Source organism: Barbus barbus, assembly GCF_936440315.1.
Source record: "Barbus barbus genome assembly, chromosome: 14".
Classification (NCBI taxonomy): Eukaryota; Metazoa; Chordata; class Actinopteri; order Cypriniformes; family Cyprinidae; genus Barbus; species Barbus barbus.
Window position 1 is genome coordinate 22,868,262 of NC_136742.1, and position 20,054 is coordinate 22,888,315.

General features: G+C 36.5%; 1 protein-coding gene across 1 annotated transcript in view; it reads left to right on the forward strand.

Moving 5' to 3' along the window:
* Nucleotides 1-20,054, forward strand: part of LOC306880267 (serine/threonine-protein kinase MRCK alpha-like) — a 62,637-nt gene that overhangs the window by 1,936 nt on the left and 40,647 nt on the right. The gene's annotated exons all lie outside the window — the stretch shown is intronic.

The window sequence follows — 20,054 nt, forward strand, 5'->3', positions numbered from 1 at the left end:
GGTTTTTAATGGCTATACATTATTTCTCGGACAGTAGTTTAAGGTGCACTCAGTAATGTTTTGCTAAATTTTAAAGTTTACAAATGATAACTCAAGAGCAATCAGTGTTAACGAAACAGCTGTTTTATTCTAAATGACGCGGATCTGTTGAGATCACATGACCAGTTGTGTCACGCAATTGACCTCGTTACTATGAATAATAATATGCTTACTTTATATACCGTTTTCAGCTGGTGGTAAAGGCACTTTACAAAGCACAATTGTTAATCTAAGATAACAAACCCATATTACAGACACAACATAACTGTCTGTTTTAAGTCCCTTTTAATGTATATACACCTTTCTTTCTTTTTAATTAGCTTCTTCCTTTCTTTTTTTACTGTTCACTGTATTTTTTTATATATTATAAACCTATTTATGATTAATATTTTAATTAAAAAATTACTTGAATATAAAGCACTTTGGATTATAACTGCATATGAAATGTACTAATATAAATAAACTTGTCTCGACTTTGCCTTTAATAACACAGCCTAAATCAACAGCGTAATTCAGAGTGATGGTATGGATCAGAGCATGCAGAGCAAACTTCTTTCATCCAAGCCAGTATGTGTCAGTATCACATCCAAAACAGCTAGTACTGTTGCAATGAGTTAGATGTGAACCATTAGACAAATAAGCAAACTTTTATGGGACAGAGTTCATCCTGCATCTGTAAATGATCTTATTGCAAGTTTAATCTGGAGTGGAATGATTGGCCTTCTATCTCTGCAAAAAATGTGGCATAATCAACTGTCATGTTATGTAAATTTCTGCTAAATGAATAGAATGCAACAAACGGCATGCGTTTAGATTCACTGGCCACCGTCTGAATGTAGCGCCAATTCACAGCACAGTCCTTGCTTAGTTTGGTGTTTTGTTTACAATCCTCTGGTCCTGTGATCAAACAAGCCTTCAAGTGACTTAGTTAGGCCCATAGAGATAGCAGTGCTGGTCATTGTTGTCACACACAGGTCAGGACGTTTTTGAGATAGAGCTATTGTGCGTCATTGTGCATGTGTGCTTATGCTAGAAAGTGTAAGTGCCCTTTTCCTGTGGGGAGTCTCAGTAGGGCAGTGTCAGGAAACTCCACTGAGCCGCTGGACACATGATGTCATATAGGGAAACGGCTGCACATTGTATTTGTCCCCTTTGTGGACTTGACTATTTAAAGACAGACTGGATAGGTCAATCATTCATGAGCTCATTAGCACACACTCATTAATTTATTCACATTTCAATGTATGCCGCTGTGACCGTCGATGGCACGGAGACCAAAGTCCCAGTTTATTGTGACCGAGGTCAAATTTAGTTTCACAAGGGACTGCATGTCTTGCTTCTTTATGACACACTAACACATTTTTACTGCGTTTGTATTTCAAAAAGGAGGCTGGAAGTCTGGCGTAACTTTGTAACCAAAAGGCAATGAGGGGATAAATTTGGCTTGTTGCTCTGGTTTTCCTCAGCGTCTGTGGACAGTTCATAAACACAGTTTCTGAGGACGCATCAGCCGCTGATGATTTGGGTAAGAACAGTGATGAGGATTCCACATTCAGCATTGACAGATCATAATTGGAGCCTTGAGGCTGTCACAACATAAAGAGAATCACATGAATGTTCGGAAAACATTATATGCAATTATATGCGAAACCCCCTGGAATGTCCCAGTCCTCTCCAGAAATGTATGCATAACCATGCGAGACACATAATGAATGATTCATTCATATTTCCTTCCCTTCCATTGCCAACCAAGTCTAGACCAGTGACCCAGAGCCATATTGTATTGTTCTGATTATATTTTCATTGTGAAAGTGTGAATTCATGCAGACTCTCTGGGCTTTTCACTGAAATGGATCTAGGGCCAATTGGCAAAGATGTGTACATGCTTCAGCTTTTCATTGGTTTTCCTTGACTGACCCTGTAGAAGATTGGAGGTAGCTTGGGGGAATGGTTTGCCGGGGTTTCCCATGTGATACATTCCTTAAGCAGTGCTGTATGTTAAACCAGTATTCCCTCACTACATTCCAAAACCTGCAGGAATACAGAATAATTTGCACTGTCAGTACAAAACCAAACTGGATTAATGTCTACATTTTAATGCAGTTTTTACTCAGAAATTGCTAGTAAATTTAACAAATAATTACAAAATAATTGCAAGTAGCACATTAAATAAAACATGAAATTCTTAAATAGAAAAACTGAAATAGCATTTTCTTGTAAAACATACTGCAATATTTGTTTTATTTACAGCTTTGAATTATTATTTTTTTGTATTTCTTTTTTTTTTTTTTTTTACCGTGCATGGTAATACCGTTTTACAGTGAATATGGTAATAATTTTGTAGGACGATATACAGTGATGATATTGTTAACAAAAACATTACATTTTGCTACTTTAAAGCTGTAATGTAATGAAATATAAATATTAGATGAAAAACTTAGATTAAAATATTTTGAAAAATGGCTTTGGCAAATAACTGAAATTGCTAAAACGGAAAAAAAAATGAAACTTAAAAAAAATGTTGATATAAAAGTTGAATTAATAAATACTATAATAGTATATGAACAATAACACTGGGTATATCAAAATACAATTTTTTTATAACATGAGAAAACATTTTTGTGGGTTTTACAGTTTATTTATTGTATTTATTTGTTTTGTATTAATTATTATTCATTAAATTTAAAAATGAGGTCACCAGACATAAATAAATATGACAACATTTCACAGTCCACTGCATATGTAAATGTCCTGCTAAAATTCAAGGCATGCCAGACATTGAGCTGCTCCACACTGAGGTGCAAGAGCAATGCCAAAATCCCAAAATAACGCCTCGGCAATGCAGAGATCTGGATGCATTGTTCCTCCCTGTCACATGATGTTTCTCCTGCGGAGGGCTTGGCTCGGATCGTCGGCTGTAATAGTATGGTTTAAAGCCAAAGAATTCACCTCTTCTCCCTCATCCGTCTCCATTCCCACTCCGGTCCCTCATTCCAGCACACCCTCCAGCAGTCAAACAGGAATGCCTTATTTAGTGCTAACATTATATACTTAAACACCCGCCCATGCCTGAAGCTGTAATATGCACACATATATGGGAAAATAGAATGTTTTTGTCATTGTATATGTATTGTAATGCATTCTAGATGCATGTTTAGGGTGTTTTCACTAATAGAGATATGTTATTTGTGATAACACGCACCAGTAGCCAGATAGCCAACGCTGCAGTGCGTTGCTGCTCTGAGACCCTCCTTGCACGCTGTAGATGAGGAATTGCTGCACTCTGCTCAGACTAAGGCCAGATTTGCATGGAAGTGCTGACTCAGAGCTCTAGCTCTTTGCCGCTCTGATGTGCAGAGTGAAGAGGCTCGTATGGCAGCTGTTTGATGCCTACGTTATGTCGTCGTTCTCTGTCTTCCTCTCAATGCATCATAGTCCTTGACTGGTCAGTCTCTTAATCGGTCTGACACTTCTGTGTGCCAGCTTTGGCAGAGGAAAGTAACAGACACTCCGTTTTTTTGCCATTTGAGATCTAATTAAAACCATTGGTGGCAGGTCACAGTCTATCATGTTGTAAAGAAAAGCAAAATGCTACAGTATGTCTGCTGCTGTGTATGTGTACAAAGTGGATGGATTTAATATTGAATACAATTCTGTTTCGTTTAAAGTGATAGAATTAAATTAAAGTGTTCATCCAAAAATTCATTTACTCATCTTCAACATTGAAAAACTTTGGAACCCATTCTTTCAATGTATGGACAAAAAAAGAGACATATTTCAATACATGTTTTTGTTTCACAGAAGAAAGAAAGTCGTGCAGGTTTTATTTCATTTAATTTTCTTTTTGTGTGTACTGTTCCTTTAAATGCAGGGTAATTTGTGTAAAATGGATGGATTTAATATGGAACCCAATTTGGTTTCTTTAAAAAGGATCTTTTACCCAAAAATGACAATTTTGTAATTTACTCACCTTCAAAATTGCAAATCAATATTGAACACCATTAACTTTAATTGCATGGACAAAAACAAACAAACAAAATAAAAAAACACTGAGATGTTTAACAAAATATATTTTGTGTTCCACAAAAGAAAGTCGTACATGGTTTTTCTTTTTTTGTAACCAGTCCTTTTGAATGTGGGGTAATTTGTATAAAATTGATGGATTTAAAATGGAACCCAGTTCTGTTACTTTAAACTTCACCCACAAATGAACATTTTGTTGTTATTACTCACATTGCATCATTGCAAAATAACTTTAGACTTTCATTGTATGGAATTATACATATGATACATATATATCTCGCCGGCCATGCAACACGATGAAACAGCTTCGAGTGACACAAAATGAGGAAATCCTGTGGTTGTAGTGATTTTTGTCTGTTGGTTATCTTGGCTGACCCCATAAACATGGCATCCTTAGCTGTTTTGCGTGCCGCTGTACTTGTTAGCCTCGCACATCATGTGCACGTCAGGCCACGTTTCAGTCTAATCTACCTCATGAGATTTCCAAATGACAAAAATACCCTCACACTTCAGTAACTATCACGCATGACATAAACTTGATGAAGATATCACGAGCTTTCCAAATTGTAAATGGCAAGTATTTTAGATAATTACTCCTGCTTGCTAAAAATGCTGCACCCCTGAGATGAATAGTTAGGCTGAATTGCTATAATAGCTGCTTAGCTGTAAAACAGTGTGCACAGTTTAGTTAGGGTTGTAAGATGGAAAATACAGACAATTAAACATACATTTTAATAGATTGAAATCAGCCTCAGACAGGTGATAAGCATCACGGATGGCTATCTGATACAGCATTATGTACATTGGTCCTGTTACCAACCTTTCTGTCTCCACTGTCAAAGTGAATTAGTCAGTTGCCTATGTGGACAGCCTTTTTATTATCATTATGACCCCTGCATGCATTTTCTTTGATAATAATTATCGTTCAGTTGTATCGTTCAGTACTTTTAACAGTCCAAAACTGTGTTGTGACTGAAAAATATTGTTAAGAAAATATTCAGTCTAATTACAAAGTAATATATTTACCCAATATGTTGTTTTTTGTGTGAGAAAAATGGTAATTGTGATTTAAATTGCATTTGGAATACTGTTTTTGTTTGCACAATTTGGCCAAACATTACTCTAGTCTTCAGTATTGCATGATCCTTCAGAAATCTTTCTAATATTCTTTATGCCTCGTTCACACCAAGGACGATAACTATAAAGATAACTATAAAGATAACGATATTCGCATCCACACCAACGGATGATATCGCCTCATACTCTAAGCGGACACTTGTCTGCCGCTTTAAATTCTCAAGCTCGTTATAGCAGGATGGATTCTGATTGGGTATCAGTTTTGTATCATTCATCAGCTGGAAAAAAAATAGTTCTGAAAGCGATTCCAACGATATCGTTGCTCTGTGCCTTTACCATTATAGCTGTGGTGTGGACTCTGCTATTCTTTAAAGGGGTCATCGGATGCCCATTTTCCACAAGTTGATATGATTCTTTAGGGTCTTAATTAAAAGTCTATAACATACTTTGGTTAAAATTTCTCAATGGTAGTGTAAAAAACACCTTTTTTACCCTGTCAAAATCAGCTCTTTTTTCAGCAAGCCGTTTTTTAGTCCATTTTGCTTTAAATGCTAAAGAGCTCTGCTGACCACGCTCCTCTCTTCCGTGGGGTGACGAGCAGTACTGTTTACTTTAGCCACGACACTGGCTAACTAGCACGTTATTAGGAAAGGCGATTTGCATAAAAGATTCATAAAAAACCCTTATACTCACTTCTTCTGTAGATGAAGCTGGATCACGAATGATTCGCACGAACAAAGACGCATTTATGTAGATCGGGGATCGGCGCATTCACTTCAAACCGAAATTAACGTTAATCCTCTGCGTCTTCAGCGGCTCAGATGTCGGGAGTAAATGACGATTGCTATATTCGTTATTGCATCCAACAACAAAGCACCTCAATCGCTTAATCTGAGACATCTTGTCTTCCCCTGCTCCAGAGTCGACACAGTGGTGGACTGATGACAGCTCACTCAGGGCGGGTCTAAGGAAAGACGGCCTTTTCAATCAACTATCGTGGGAGTGGCCTGCGCAGAACTACGTCATTCTGACAGGAACCTCAGAACAGCCTGATTTGAGAAAAAACACTGGGTGGATTATTATAGGATGGATGTCTACACGCACTTCCAACACACATTTATGTTTAAACAACTTGACAAGTGAATTTTGCATCTGATGACCCCTTTAATATTGAGAACTATATATTTATCGTTATCTTTATAGTTATCGTCCTTGGTGTGAACGGGCCTTTATTCAAATAGAAAAGGTATTTTGGAATTTTAATATTTCACAGTATTATTGTTTTTACTGTATTTGTTTTTTTCATCAAAATTAATGCCGTTTTGGTGAGCATAAGAAACATCTTTCAATAAAAACAACAATTTGTAATTATTCCAAACTTTCACTGATAATGTATGACTACAATAATAATAATAATATACAATAAACATAACAAAAGTAATGTTATAAATAAACTATATTTTGGAACTTAGATCGTCTTGCTGTTAGCTTAGCAACATGCTACTTCATCAAACGCTGTTATAATCTATTGTAAATCATAATTTTTGAGGTTACATTGCCATTTGGATGCTGCCTTACAAGGTAGCTCACTAGTTTTGAAACAAGCTTGTGGTTCTCCATCATCCTAGGTTTATCACAAGGCCCTCAAGCTTGGCAAATGGCAGAGAGATAAAGCCCAGTCTTTTAACAGAATCTATTGGTGTTTTTTTTACTGCTTTGCCTCTTACCAAATGCCCCATGTTACATTCCAGGCCCAAGCCAAAGGGGCTTTTGTGGGTGTGTTTGGCACTCAGGCAGTAGACTGGATTAAAGGCAATGTTAATGGCTGTCACATGTCAAATATATCAAGGTCAGAGATGAGTCCTCTCATTATGAGTGCTGTCAGCATGTATCTGGCCTGCTGTGGGGGTTTAGGAGGAAGGGAATGGGTGCGAGGAGATGCTTCATGGATGCGGGGGGTTGTTCTTTTTTTTTTTTTTAAAGATGGGGTTTTCACATACATGACTCCATAAATAATTCATGTTGTTGTAGGAAGCAGGCACCAGTTTGAATTTGATTCCAGTTATGCTTCTGGTTTTGTTGTTAAATAATTCTGTTCCGTAATACATAAAGAATCCAAACAAAGTGCGTTCTCGGAGGGCTTTGCGGTCGAGGCGGTATTTGCGTGTCGGCTGTTCAGTAGAGCCGAAAGAACTTGGTTGGCCTCCCCCCACCTGTCTGTCATCAGTCAACGTGTTTTGCAACATCTTTCTTTGAGAGCTGATTTACTTTTTGAACTCTTGTGTGCATTTGATTGAGTCTTGTTAGAACTTGTTACGATAAACGCATATTTTCAGGATACTTACAGTTTCAAGTCCTAGCGCTGACACCTTTCCTCTGTAGGTTATAATTAGTAGTTGTTTCCAGCCTAAGGGATTGGCTATGGCCCAGAAAGTGTCTGCACTGGAGGACTGCAGAGATGTGTATATTTAGCCTTTTTTGTCCCTTTCATTTATTCTTGCTGCTGAAAATGGGGGTTTTGTGGCAGTTTTAGACCATGACTGCTTTCTGTCATTGTACAAAGTGTTCACATCACGTGATTTGGACTTGAGTCAGAGTACGTTTTACTCTATTTAAGTGAACTTAAAACAATCTTCACTTAATCCCATTATAATAAATTTCATATTTACCTGTGCCCTTCATCAAGTAGGAAATATACATAAATTTAATAAAGTTATCAACACTAAATTCTAAATTAAGTTGTGTGAGAAAGTTTCACAAAACTACAAACTAAAAAATGCGGCCATGTGTAAAGGCCCAAGTATACTCATGGCAAAGTTCATTTTTTATTCTTCAGTTGTTTGTTTCAACCCTAATTTCAAATGTCACAAATCTTTTGGTGAAATGACTGACTTTTCTCTGTTGACTATGCTAGACTTCTTCAATAATTTCATTTGCCTAAAACCTGCCCCTTTCTTACATTTAACTGCAAACTCGCATTCAGAGTGTGCATGGGAGAAAAAAAACAACACTGTGAAAGTATCATATAATTGGTCCAAGTCTACAAGGCTATCTTTTGAATGTATAAAAAATCTTTGTGTGAGAAACAAACAAACAAAAAAATTCCTTGTACATTCTTTTGAAAATTTCCTTTTGGTAGTCATACTGGTTTAGAACAAAATTAATATGAGTAAATGAGTACAAATTGAATTTTTAAGTGAACTATCCCTTTAAGCTCATGTGAAAAATACAGTGAGAAGCATTTGTGTATGGATCACATTACAAATTGCCGGTTACTAATAGGGTTTGATGTTTGCTTTAAATGGGAAAGTACGTTTGACAGACAGTGTCTAGCCCAAATGAAAATTTTACAGTGGCATGTTCCAGAGAAGTTGATTAGCGATTGAAATAATAATGATTACGATGACAGTGATGATAATTTGAACGTATTACATGGGTGGTGAAGTTTCCACAGTTCCGACTGCCTCAGGGGATTTCAGTCAGTAATGTTAGGAAACGTCCAGCAAGATTTCATTCACTCCTCTGTTCTGAGAGAATGCAGTAGGATAGAGTTACCTCTACCATGACATATTTTGCCACAGGGAGGTGACTCGGTGGTATTATGTTGACTGAACAACTAATGCTGGTATTTTTACATCCCTGCCAATTGAGCGTAAGAGTAGGCAGTCTGTAGAAAGCTTTCACAGCTCTTGTCAATGTCATGTTGTTGGACGACTGTGTAATTTTCTCTGGGGGATATGACCACTCTGCTTTCCTGTGAAGTTGTCTGTATTAGGTTCTAAGAAATGGCAAAACTACTTTTAATTATACCTTGAGCCTCACGTGAAACAATATCATACACTACCCTTATTTCTTTGACACATCCAATATCTTTGTAGCTCTATTGATGTACAATTCTTTGGTTAAAGTAGTAGTTCACCCATGAATGAAAATTCTGTCATCATTTACTCACCCTCATGACTTTCTTTCTCCTGTAGAGTGCAGATATTTATAGCTAAATAACGGTGATATGATTTTAAAAAACATTTCCAATAATTCAATAGACAATACCAGTGTTTCCTATACATTGATTTATTTGTGGCGGTTGACTTCGTTGAATAAACATGAGCACTGTATGTTTCGATAATCAATACACGGCGCGGGTGTTTTATATGAATGTATCTCTTAGGGCTGTAACGTCCCAGTCGATTAGTCGATTAATTGGTCGATACGGTCTGGTTCGACCAAAATTCTGATTGGTCGATTTTTTGCCGCGCTCATTTCATCAGGTGGAAAGCACTAATTGCTAATGGGGGTGTTTTCAGAGCACCCCTGTTTCACAGGTAACAGTCTGTTTTCAGAACACCCCCATTGTTTTCACTTTTTTTGGATTAGCCCAACCCACTGGAGAAGAGAGACAGATAAGTAGGCTTTAGAAGGTTTGATGCTAAATATTATTTATTTAATAATAAGCTAGTGGACTCAGCGGTTTGGAACACATATCAATATACATCAGTCCTATTCTAACATGTCAACAACAAAAAAATCGACAGTGTGGCAGCATTTTGTTTTAATAATAACTTAATAACGGGAAAGAGGTTGAATGCAAAGTTTGCAAGCAACAGTTTGCCTTCCACAGCTCGACGACAAACATGACGTATCATCTGAAAGCGGTAAGCTAACTTGTCTGCGTTAGGTTGCCCTGTCTGTTTTTGAGTAGGCTACATGAACATATCAGAATTGGCATATTTCAATATTTTAGTGTAATAATCGTTTTATAACTGCAGGCGCACACATCCGTAATGACGGTAGAATCCCCCAGACAAACCCATTTTTTTATTTGGAATGCGCAATTGCGCTGTGCCCACTGTTTGTGTTAGTTTTGAGCCTAAGATGCTTTATTGTTCAGTTATGCACTTTATTTGGTTTCTGCTCTTGTTTGTTTAATAAATATTCTTTTTTTATTAAAGTGGACGCGCCTTTTGTGTTTATTAAGAGTAAAAGCTTTAAGTCTATTCGTGTCTCAGCCGCGAAGCTGAGCTCTTATGTTCATCCTCGCTCTGTGCGAGCTGCGCAGAGCGGCTGAAATGATAGTGTCTGACAGTTATACTTATAACATATGACAAAAATAATTTTCTAAATTATGTTGCACATTCCTCAAAAGTTCTTGTGATATCACTAGTTGACAACATAGTACTGTTTTCAGAAATCACAGGCTATGATATTGTGCAGGTACACGTGATGCACCGCTGTCAGAGACGACAGACTCGTGTGTCAGACTCATTTCAGTGCAAAATAATTAGGTCAAAAACGATTTAATATACTGCAAATAGCCTATTAGTTTTTTATGTTTATTTATAATTAATTTAGGCAGACAACAAGGCTACCAAGTACTGAGCACAGTGCGTATCTAATTAATGTAACGTACGTTTTTTTTTTCTTCTCCACAACGTCATTTTTAGTCGATTTTTAGTCGAAAGTTTCAGGACTTCAGTCGACCAAGATTTTCTTTGGTTGATTACAGCCCTAGTATCTCTGAAGGGAACCGACTGTCTTCAGAAAAGTTTCGATGGCATTTTCATTTTATCTGATAAAGTCGTGTTCATGAGTACAGCTTTGTGTACAGCTGTTACTGGGGAAACTGGGCTGTTTCTGATGCTCCAAAAGCCCCCTCTGCTGGCAGGGAATGAATTTGCATTTTCAATAAGCCCATCTCCAGCAACATGTTTTTGTTGTTGCTCACTCTTTTTTTTTCTGCAGCAACTCTAAACACTTTTCGTATGCTTTGTGATGGCTGAAGCACTTTTGTTTCAATCTATTAGAATAATCAGCCTATGTTATTGTTTAAAGTTAAAGATATTAAAGGTGAGTATGAGAGTCTTATGTTTATTAGACTTATTGTTTGTATGAAGGCTAAATACAAATAAAAGGTGAACATTAATTTAATTGTACCATTTTTATTTCTAAAATATTGTATAGAAGGGGGTTTCATAGACTTGGCAAATTCATTTGTCAGAAGTTTGTAGGGGCAGACATCTGTTACGGGTGTACTTTTTTTAAATTTATATTGTTCATATCGATATCAGAATTATATATCTTTTAAAAATCAGGAAGTTTAATGCCTACAAAAACGACTCAAATGGGACTACAACGAGATACTTCCTGGGTTTTATACGTAACAAACCCATAAATTTACATCAACCCTCCCTCCGGAACATGCAAAAAAGGGAGCAAGGCCATGTTCTGCGGCTTTGTCGAAGAGGAAGAGTTATAGTGGAGAGCTGTAGCCATGCCGTCGAAAGTGTTATTTTCACCCAGCTGTCAGGTCTTCTGTGTTCGGGCTTCCTACGGACGCTGTAGTTCATCAACAGTGGTTAAAATTTATGTTTGATTATGTTCCTGACAATTACAATTGTAACTTAGCTCTCTGTGCTGCGCATTTTACGGAAGACAGCTTCCAGAATCTACACGAGTTCAATGCCGGATTCAACCAGAAACTATTACTAATACATGGAGCAGTTCCAACTTTAAAACCAGAGGCAGCAGTTGTTGGGCCACAACCTGTAAGTAAGATTTAATCATTTTAAATGTATTTGCATGTATAATTTCAGACGTAATGTTTTAGTTTTATCAAGGATGTAAACAAATACCAACGCTGGCTTTAGTAGCCAGTTAGTTATGCTATTTCGTGTGTCTATGACAAACGCGTACAAACATTTTGGACCCGAATTTGTAATTATGTACTAATTTTGTAAATGTATTTCCCATGTATACTTTATGAAGTAATTTTTCATGTAATTACTCAGTCATGTATTCAGTTATATTAAATATTTAATCAGGAGAAAACCGTATCTCAAAAGCTAACAAACAGCAGTAGCATTTTCAAGTAACAGCGTATCGAAATTCTTTGAGAGAATAATAATTTTTAAAAAAAGTACCATTCAGAAACGTTTTGTAAGAGCCATGTTTGCGGCGGTTCTGCTTGACTCTCTTCATTACCGCTTTCTGGGTCTGATTCTGGCTCAAACGGATACGGCAATATTGACACCATTATTTACATTTGACCGGAGCACATGCAACTGTCACCCGTAAAGGTAATGGGCGTGAAGTTTCCGGACAATGTGCAGTACGCAGTTTAGCCAATCACAACACACCGGCCCAACTAACCAATCTGAGCCCATTGCCTGTTTCTGAGGGAGTGGTTTCATAGAATCAGGAAGTCAACCGGTCGTTCAAATGACAGAGGAGAAAGCGGCTTACAATAAAGGTGAAATTTATGAAAAATAAGGCATTTTTTAACAAACGAAACACGAAGACATGTTATATTGCACCCCATAAACACAATCAAGCAAAGAAAAAGGCAGTAAACCACCCCTTTAATTTTGGCCTGAACTAACCTGCTCTTTATTTTCTCACTTGAGACTTTAGCAGTGATGTTAATGACAAAATCAGCAGGTTAGCACATCTGTTTCTTTCGTTTTCTTTTTCTTTTTTTTGAATGCAGGACACCCTCTCTGGTGTCTGTCTGTCCTATCACTCCCCATTGGGCCTGATGGTGTTCTTTTAAAGGTGAATGGTTACTTCCTGTATTTTAATCGCATCTTATCTAACCTTGATGCAGTAGCATGACTCAGTCTATGTATTTCTGTAGATGGAAAAAGTAGGGGATTGCTGTGCTGGATCATTTTACAAAATGGGTGATGCATCTGCTGGAGCACAAAGAGCTGCAATAACCAGGAACTCAGTAAAGTGTCAAACACGTGTTTAACATCACATTTCATCTCTGTTTTTTGTGTGCAGAGTTTCTGTTTATTGTCGTGCCAGCCACATGTTTCTGCTCTTATGTGCTCTTTCCTTGTGTATTGTGTCTGTGAGAGGCGGCACCAGCTTCCTCAAATGTCATTTGTCACATAACCTTCCTGCATTCAGTGAATTTTTTAAATAGCTGCCTGTGCTACATGTGCCGTGGGTTTTGCACTGTTGCTCCATTAATGCACTTACAGCATGGGGGGCATGTCTGATGGGTGATTCTTCTCTTACCCCGTCTGTTTGCATTTTTCTCTTGATGAACATTAGCACAGGAGCCATGAAATATCCAAAATCTTTTGGCTTTCTTTGTTCTTCCTCTGGCTTCATTGTATTTTGGGAATATCCTGTTTGTGCGTTGCAGTGGTTTAGACAAATGTAGTTTTTGTCTTGTCTGACACAAGCCATGCCATCATGCTTCGAGAGCAATAGGGGATGCTTTAGGGGTGGTATATATTGCTGGGAATTTAAGCGTCGTGGGTGCTCACTCTAGCATAAAACACAATTTATCGCCCCATTGCATTTTAATGCAGTATGAAAGTGATTCTCAGGCATGTTTATGTACGTTTGGTACTTATTAATGATTTAATGCTTTCCCCTGTCCTCACGGAGGGTTTCATATATCACCCCCGCTAACTACATGTTACTATGAGCCATGACTTTGCCATAGGGATTGAAAGCACCCATGATTTTTAAAAATTCATTTCATATCCTGCCAGCTTGTTTAATAACAGGGGCTGCCATCACATCAATGAAGTGAACCCCTGGTCAGGACTAGAGATCGACCGATATATCGATTTACCGATATTTAAGCATTTTTCCATAATCGGATATCGGTTTTGTAATATCGGATTCACCGATAAACGCACCGAGAATTGCACGCAGGATCGCAATTGCAGCGCATCTGAGGGGAGACGAGACAACAACAACAACAACGGCGTGCAGGTACTTGATTTGCTGTAGTTAGTAAACTATTTAATATTACAGTCATTAATGCACAAATTAGATGTATTACATAAATGCCTGATATGTAGTTTATGCAACTTGGCTCTAAGAAATATGATAAATAAGATACTCTGTCAAACCCTGTCCCTATAAAGATATAACTTTGCCTGAAATAACACAGCCATGAATTAGAGCATGTTGGAAATAAAAGCGTTGAATTGAATTCTCTCTCTGTGGTCTATTAGTCTCGTGAAGTCGGAGTCACGTAGATAATCCGTCAAGTTCTCTCCAAATAAAGACATAACTTTGCATGAATTAAATAATACAGCCATGAATGATTGCATGTTGGAAATAAAAGCATTGAATTTAATTCTCTCTCTGTTGTCTATATGCTCATCATTAGTCTCGTGAAGCCGCTTTCATATTGCAGTTCACTCAGCGGGTTGATGCTCAAGAAATGCTCAGCTCGGCGACTGCATGTAACTTTTCACAAGATTCACTTTTTTGAAGCACCCTAAATTGTATTAACACTTACTATATAACCATTATTTAATTTATAAACATCTAAATTAATACAACTCTATGGAAATTCTCTGCAATCGATCGCAGTTTGAGTAGCCTATAGTTCTGTGTAAATGCATAGATAAACCGCGCTGTCAGCAGCATAATTTAGAGCATGCCAGTTGAGAAATGCAATAAAATACAATATATTCCAATATTCCAGAGAATATGATTCCGTGAATTAACATTATCCAGTGAATTATTCTTCACTCTTTAGCCTATTAAACAGCTTATAAACCTACTAAAACTGTAGTTAAAAATGTTGATATGACTCCTGTCCTTTATTTATTTTCTCCATTTGAAAACATTAGACATTCTACGTTTATTTTGCTTACTGCTAATATTAGTGTTGCTGCTAAAGCTTTTTATAAATAAAATGTTTTTTATTGTTGTAATACGAAGATTAAATTTAACATGACAGGGCTCTAGACTGCGACCAAAATGGTAATTTTTTGCGAGTTAAAATTTGACGTGGTCACATTTGTACGAGTGCCTGGTCTGCTCTGCTCTAAAGCGTCTGCTTCATACAGCGCGCACTGCAGAGCCGCGGCACATTATAGCAGGAGTCAGATTTCACTGATCACATGAAGAGAGGTGCTTTCAGCGCGAGCGCTTCGTGGGTAGAGCCTGGTTTATACTCGGCGAGTCAGCACGAGCGCGAAGGTGCGCGTCACGGATGGAGCGTAACGGAGGATTTTGTTTTCAAACTAAAGTAAAAGACCGCTTCTTAAACCAGAGAAGATGAACATGCTGGTGTTCTTGTAGAAAAAACATGCAAGTCCTGTCAGCTACAGCCAGTTTAGTTTTACTTTTCTTTTTGTTTTCGTTTTGAGAAGCTTGTTATCTTTGCTGTTTACCTCACGTTACGCTATGGAGGCTTTCCTTAATTAAAAAAAATATTAATATTTATTTGCTGCCTCAGAGTTTGCTAAACATTCTGTAATATACTCGGTATATAGTACAGCATGTGATGTGTCCTGTGCCATGCCTCGGCGTTTTTGTTGATAAATGTTATGTAAGCTAGTTTGTCATTTTAATGTACTGTTTTATTGTTGTTGTGCTTTTTAATTAAGAATAACAATGAATCCATCTTTTGTTTTAGTCTTAAAAAGTGAAAGGTGTATAGATATAAGCAAAACAGACAATTATCTTTTCTTGTAAAATGTGACGCCAAGATCGCAAATTTGAAAGTGAAAGCGCACGAAAAAAGGAATTCCTGTTCACAAAATTTAAATCACAAATAATACAGATGAAAAAGAACGAGTTAAATGTTGAACACTTTCGTTACCATATAACTATAAACTATGATACAAGTTCATTAGCATGCATTGATTAATCAAATGTTGTAGCAAAAACAAAAAAACAAAAAACAAATTGCAACCAAATTATGTGCTCGTGCGACCAACTGAGAAAGTTAGTGCAAAAGTGAGATCAGTGGGAAGAATGAGTCTAGAGCCCTGCATGAAAGACTGCTAATTCTCAAAACATTTTTTAAGATAACTGAAAGGAGGAAAAACCAAAGTGAAGTATGGACTTACTTCACACAGTAATTTATTTACATTATCACAGTAAATAAATATTGGTTCTGCATATCGGTTATCGGGCACATAAACATGCAAATAATTGGTATCGGTATCGGTTATAAAAAATCTATATCGGTCGATCACTAGTCAGGAGGACCCCTTAATTTTGTAAATTTATTCAGTCTGTAGGGACTCGTCTTATTTATGGCCGTTATTAGCAGTAGCAGTTGTGAGGCACTGGGACTTTCATATTAAGCCAGATATTAAGAAAACAATGCAAATAATTTTATTTTGAAAATTCAGTTTTCTTCTTTTTCATTTCTATACATTTCACGATAATGTAGTCATTGTGAAATCTTTTGGTCATGATGATGTGTAGTGAAAATCTGATATTATTGCATATTAACTTTTTATATCATAATCTAAATGTGTGTGTGTGTGTGTGTGTGTGTCTATATATATATATATATATATATATATATATATATATATATATATATATATATATATATATGTATATATGTGTGTGTATATATATACATATGTGTATATGTGTGGTTTAAATTAAGTAAACAATAAATGTTTTATTTAATTATTATATAATTTTTTAGAAATTGTTACACAATTTAATTGTAAATAATTTTTTTTTATGTTTGGCATTTCACCATTTTTATGCATAGAGACTTTGTGAAAGACAATAGGAAGTGAAGATACAATAAAATTGTTAATATTGGTAGTTTTCATTGGTAACATTGTTATTAGATTTGATCGTTTTTTATTGGTGGGCGATTTTAACATTCATGTCTGCTGTAAGTCAAACCCTCTGGCAAGGGAATTTATTAATATAATTGATGCTTTTAATCTGATACAGTGGGTTAAAGATCCCACTCATATCCACAGTCATACTCTGGATCTTGTTCTTTTTTACGGGGTCGATATTTCTGATATTATATTTTCTGATTATATGCTCTCTGATCATAAGCCTATTTTATTTTCCATGTCTCTTCCTAGTCTTCCTCATGTCTCTACTAAAACGTCATCTATGTATGTCCAGGGTTTACTCTCTTCAGTTCAGTGAAAGTTTTAGTCAGTGTTTTATTAAATCCTGTTCTCATCTACTCCTGGACTCTCCGTTAGCGGACCTGGATGCGGATGAACATCTGAGTTTGTTAAATAGCATCTGGCTTGATGTATTGAATGAGACTGTTCCTCTAAAGCCTCTTAAGCACAAAGATAAATCTGAACTGTGGCATACCGCTGAGACTCGGCTGCTAAGGCAAGCTTGTAGAAAGGCTGAGCGTAAATGGAAGAAGGACAATCTATACATTTCACTACAGTTGTTCAAAGACAGTTTATTGGCTTATCAGAGAGCTGCCAAATCGGCTAAAGGAACCTATTTTTCAACTTTAATATTACATAATAAGTCTAGACCTAAAGTCTTGTTTTCCTTTATCAATTCTGTTGTTAATCCCCCAGTCATTACTATGTCTGTTGCCTCTGTTGCTCTCTCTGAAAGCTTCTCGAGGTTTTTTAAGGATAAAGTAGTTAAACTAGGATTGGTAACTCATACTCCCCCTATTGACCTGCCTCTCCCCCCACAGTTGTCTGTATCCTGGGATGTCTCCCCTGTATGTATATATATATATATATATATATATTATTTTTATAATTTATTGTCAAAGGTATAAAATAAATTTATAAAATCTATATAGACACATTAAAAAATAGTAATAAAAATGAAAACAACAAAATTACTAAAACTTTAAGAACAATAGAATTAAAAATAAAATCTTACTCATAAAAAAAAATAAAATAAATAACAGTGGTTTGTACACCCTCTATAATACCAACTGTTCTTTGAAAGGATCATAAACAGCCATACAGTGAATAATGTGGTGGAGAAGTTTACATTTACAGCACTGCAGATTACCTCACTCTCATTTGTCATGGCGACCGTTGCTATGTTTGGCATGCCATGTTGTTTTATTAGGTTTTCAGGTAAGTGATACTGTATAACTATTGTTCTGCTGCCAAAATTAAACAAGAGAACCATCAAAGCTAATATTGTTAACCCACTGATCCTTGGATACATAGGGCGGCGCTGGCTTCATGATAATGCACAGGTATCGCATGGATTTCTCCGTGGATGGGCCCCTCGCTCCGTCTACGTTTATTTGTTTTTACTCTCTAAAGAGCCTTGCAGGTCCCATTATGATGTGGTTACTGGCGATTCATTCTTGTGGAGTGTTTTATTCAGTGGTTGTTTTGCAGTCCATGGTGTCTGTGGAACAGAGGAGTCTTTTAGGACTCTGGTGGTTGTTGGTTATGAGCGTTATGCCTAATTGTATGCAGTCAATGGTGAGTATGATGTAACGCATGACTCCCACTGCAGTGGCACACTTATTTTAACATGTGGCCACCGCTTACTCGTGTCAAAACTGTTGAAAGTTTCTTAGAGGTCAAGTGTGGCTGATTCTATCCAGAGATGTCTGAGGTTATTTTTACTCTGTCTCAGTGGTAAGGCTGGGCGGTATGAATTTGATACATCCAGTTAGAATTTAGCATCTAAATTATCGTTTTTTTTTGTCTCCATAATGTGAGGCTGATTTTGAACTGATGCCAGACTTACCATTAGCTTCAGGTTTGTTTCTATCAAGTTAAAAAAAAAAAAGGAATCCAAAGAAAGATGCCTTTACAAGTATGATAATGCGTAGTATATATTTTTTTTATTGTCATCATCATCATCACATTTATTTATTTATTTATTGTTTTTTTGCTGGAAATGTAGATTTTTTTTCTTATGAAATAATATATTCACACAGTTGTGGTCTTGAACTGACACACACACACACACACACACGTTAAATATTTCCAGCAAAAATATAAGTATAAACATATAATATATAATAGTATAAGTAATAATATAAATATACTGTATTATTTATTTATGTTTAATTTAGGTTGAAATTTAGAATTTTTTCTTCTTATTAAATAATATATACACACACAGTTGTGATATATACCATCATCATAAAAAATTACTCCTAGCATGATATAATGCTTTGGTCATACTACCTATCCCTTGTTCAATAGTGTTTACATATTGCTGGTATTATTAGCGTGTTTTGAGCTGTCAGCAGTGTGTGTGATAGAGTAGCTGGTCTGTGATATGTGACTGTGACGACTGTTTTGATTAGCAGTGGGTCAGTGCTAAAGTGTAATTACAGTAGTAATGTGGAGCAGTTCTGATGAGACGTAATGACCTGGCTGAGTAATGAAGGCCTGCTGGGACCAAAATGCCTCGGAGCCACCAATTGTACCTTGCTGATCTACCCACTTATTTCCTCTGAAACTTACCCCTTAAATAGAATCAGAATATTGTGTGGGAAATATTTTATTTATTCTTAGTTTATTATTAGATAGTAAAAATAAGGAGGTTTTATAGAAGTAATTATAGAAGTAATTTAGACACAAATCACACGTCATTGCATTATATATAAAAAATCAAACTGACTTTGTTAATGAATGTTAGCTGAAACATATTTTAGTTGGTAAAACATTTATAAAAAATAGTTTTTAAAATATACAACAGTTCTGTAGTCTGACACCTATGTGACTTTTTTTTGAATTTCTCTCCTCTCCACAATCCATTATTGCTATAGCAACAGAGCCACCCCACCCTGTGTGCTTGATGCTGATTGGATGAGAGTTTATGGACTAAACTGTGAGTCTGCAGCAGTGGCAATGTGCTCCCATGGAAAGATTTTGCAACAGAACACCTCAGTAATGTGTACGAGAGCCATTTGTAAAAAGATGTTTTAAGAAGGTCATGCTCACCTCGTTCTGAGATGCTAAGTGTAAAGCTGTGGCAGGTGTGGGTGGTGTGTTTGTACTCTTGTTGAGGATAAACACGGCAGACTTTTATCCTTATCGCACTGCGGTTGAGATCATCTCCTCCTCTGTTCCCATGTTTCCCACCCTGGGAATAACACGCACAACATTGCTGTAGTAGAAGAATTCATTATTTTACATAATATTTACAACAAATTGTTTAAAAGTATTTAATTTGACAAAAAATTAAGAATAACTCTGAAAACAGTA